Consider the following 4,025-nt stretch of genomic DNA (forward strand, 5'->3'; position numbering starts at 1 on the left):
CTAAACCAAGAGGGACCCAATGCAATTGAATTTAGGCAACTGAATCATGCCCTAACTGTCCATCATCTTGAATCCAAAGAACCAAGCTACAGCTCTGTATGTTTTAATTGGTAGCTTATACATTCTATATGTATTCTTTTGCTGTCCTCATCTATGGAATGACCATTGTGTTGTTTTCCATCACGTTACTGATAATCTAAGCATACATTTTAAGTCAAGCACCGTGAGGCATTTTGCTACCTGTACTGTACCGAGGCATTTTCTGAGCTGCGTCTTCCTTCCATGAAGTACCACAGCTGTCTGCCACAGAACTTTGTTCCTCCTTTGATGGACTGTCAGTCACCAAATTCTGCTTCTTAATTTAGCATCTAATTGTTTATTTGTTGTTTTGTACGTTTCTTTATGACTTCAGTTACACGACTGTAGTGATTAGTGCTGATGTTCCTGAGGCTTGCATAGCAGTGCTTTCAACACTGCACAAGGAGATGAAAACATCCTACAAAGAGCGGGGATCACACTCCGAGGATTTCTAGCTTTATCTCCTCAAGTTGCGTAGAGCCTTGCTATGGGAATCTTTCCACAAATGAGGTCAGGACTAATTCATTATAATTGTTCTGAGTGAATTTCACAGAAGAAATGGATAAAAATCTTCATTTACAAGACTATGTGGCTTTCTCTGCACCAGGGAACATGGGAACTTCTCAGTAATGAACACTGATTACTGCCATGATCAGCTGTAATGTTTGCATGATGAACAAAATGCTTTGTGTTTGACTTGGCTGCCTTCAGTATTTCTGTATTCTTGACTTGTAAAATATTGGAGCGACTTTCACAAAATTTACCAGAACTCATGCTAAAAATGAACTTCACCCCGCTAACTTCTGCTTCCAGTTGTTTCCCTCTCATTTGCCTTATTATCACCCATTAAGAAGGTTGTTCTTCCACTGAAGTGATTTCCTGCAGGTGCCAGCACTGTGTGGAAAGCACAGTTCTCATGGCTCCAGCTGCTGCTGCTGTGGCAGAGCTGGGGAGCACACACCAGTTATGAGCCCCTGCTCCAGCCGTTCTACCTAAACTGAGCCCTGCCATTTCTCTCCTGAAAACACCTTTGTATTTTCATGGGCTCTTTCCCAGCATCTGTAGTGCTAATAGTGGGTTTCACCTTCAGCAGCAGTGCTGCCATTTGTACTGATCTGACCCACACCTGCCAGGAGCTCTCAGAACCTGGAAGTGCTCTGGCTCTGTCTCTTCCTCCTGCTGACCCTACCTGGAGCTGGCAGTGCCACACTTGTTTCTGGTTTGGCTCGGGTACCTGTGGGCAGGAAAACACATGGAAAAATCCCTTTTCTTGGAGCAAAGCACTTCTGTGAGTTTTAGTATTATAGGACATTTTTTGTAATAGTATCACACAGCAGCTGGTTCCCATGGAAACCAAGAAAGGCCTTGCCACACACAGGAGAGAAGGTGGATGGTGGGCTGGCCTGCCTGGAGCAGCGCAAGATGGCCTTGCAGATGGGCTAGCCCAGGGCACTGCCACTTTCAAAAGACAGCTCCTAAACTGCTGGACTGTGGAAGCTGAAAGCCAGTGGGTCATCCTTCTACTGTCCATGGTTGGTTTGTCATGGCCACTTCAGCATTTTTAGAACAGACAATCAAAGCTACCCTGACCTACAGTGCAACCAAGTGAGGCTTCTCAGAAGAGTGCAGGGATGAGAGGCCCACCAAAGCCATCTGTCATCCTGCTTTTAAACCTCTTACTGTGTGTGGAAACCATAAGGCTGTTGAAGGGCAGAGGAGCTTAAAGAGAACAGCTGCAGAGGTGAGAGCATCCTCCAAGGCCTGGGAAGCCTCCCCCAGAGCAGGCTGCCTTGGTTGACTGGCAGGAGTTTGGGTGCGTGGCTGGGCCTTGCTGATTTTTTTTTCTTTTTGATCTAAGAACAAGAATTGGAAGAAACACACAAACATACACACAAAAATCAGTCTCCTCTTTTATGAGTGTTATCTTCCAATGCCATCCAGAACAGAGAAACTGAAAATGCAGTTGCTGGCAGAGAATTTTGGTGCATGCAATGCATCTGAGTGATTGGAAGGGGTGGAGCCAGGATCCACCCCTTCCAGACCTCATGTAAGGGTTAGCAGTGGAGGTAAGGGTATCTTGCTGGAGACCCCGCCTACCTGAGGCCTTTCAAAGGGAAGTGGATTCTTTCCTTTGTTTCTGTGCCTATGGCTCTTGCATTTGAGCAAATCCTTGCTTGCTATAGCCTAGGACTTTGTTACTCTGCTATCACTGTTGCGTTTTCCGTTGCACTGAGTGGGTACAGTAGTTACACAGCCTATTTCCTCCTGGTTCTCATTCAGTGTCTTTACTGTGCTTTTTATGTCTTTTCAACATAAGAATATCAGTGACTTTTACATTTGAGCTGGCTATGCTATCATCAGCTCTTGCTAGTCCTTACTCAAATTATACCGCTTAACACATGTGAATTAATTTGTTGGAAGCTAACCCACATGATGAGCTAGTGATTCTAACACAGGGCTGGTATAAGAAATTTAAGTTACAGAATAACTTTTTGAGGGAAAAAGAGGAAAAATTCCAGTACTCTAGGAAGCCCTCACTTTCAGGGTGCTATAACTGTAGTAATGAAACAGAAGAAAAATAAACTCAACTGCAGCTATTTAAATGCTCAGCAGCTCCTTCCAGGCAAAGAACAACAAGCTATTGTGTATTTGTGCTGGTAAAGTTGGGAGGAGGCAGTGTTTCCCACAGGCAAATTGGGAATGGGAAAAGCAGAACAAAACCCACAAGCTTCAGAATCCCAGGCAGGCAATGCAAGTCATTTTCTGTTTGAGATTATTTTTGTTGTCAGTAGGTGGTTTTAATTGGGCTTTATTCTTATACTGGGAGGAAAGCCCTGTTTTGCTTGAGCAAACATTAAGGACTATTCAGACCTGGGAAACAGGATGGAAGCAGCCTAACCCACACTCACCATCACACTGGAGCAAAGCACTTACTGGGAACAGTCTTCTGCTCCTGCCCTCCCCACTGGGGGTTGATCACGTTTAGCTGTAGCCTATATAGGCTTTGCCCCTGCCCCAGCTCAGCAGGTAGATACCTGACACACATCATTTACCCTGTATGTGCCTTTTGGGTACTGAATGCCTTCTTAAAGTGGGTAAGCACTTTTGGCCATTGGATGTCACAGGTGTGTTTTCTGGAACAACAGAATAGAGCAACTTCTCTCTCATCTACACTTCCAAAGTTTCTGCTTTTAAGAGATGACAGAAGTGAAATCTGGAAGAGTGTAGAGTGAAAAATCCCCAGCAAAACAGATCTTTGTATTTACATTATTAGTTTTAAGAGAAGTACTCTGTCTCCTTTGTCAAGTCTTGTTTCAGTAAGCTCCTCCCACCTCTGCAGCTCTCACAGTTATTTGGATCCAGTTGGACAAAGTAATGCACCTATACTTCAGCAGCTTCTCTACCAACTCCTATCCTAGCCACTCTTCTTCAACAGCATATCTGGAGATGTCATGCCTAGCTCACAAAGCATAGCTGAACACAGAGCTCAGGTTCCTTGTTGGCTGTCAGTGATCTGCCACTAAGAGCTGTGCCCCTTGGGGGTATTACCTAGTACTTGTCTTGGCTTTGCAGCAGATTAAACTACAGATCTGGGTTTTGGAGCACATTGGCATGGCATGTAATACCTGCAACATAACCCAAGTGTACTCCAAGTGGCTGCATGCCCACAGGTATTGGTTGGCATGCAGAATACGAAAACTTTCAGAAACTAGCCTATTAAAAACTAGCAGCTTTTAATTATGCTTCAAACAAACCAAACTGCCCAAATCAGAATATAGCCTACATGCAGCTTAAGTAACTATAGCAAAGCTACCCACCTTTCACATAAGGCATTATTTGAAAGAATAACAACACAGCACTGATAAATACAGGCTACACGTACCAGGAGAGTAAGAAAAACACAGCAACTGTCTTTTTTATAAAAGTACTTTTAATAAACAGATGGA

This window comes from Meleagris gallopavo, chromosome 2 (assembly GCF_905368555.1).
Source record: "Meleagris gallopavo chromosome 2, MGAL_WU_HG_1.1, whole genome shotgun sequence".
NCBI lineage: Eukaryota > Metazoa > Chordata > Aves > Galliformes > Phasianidae > Meleagris > Meleagris gallopavo.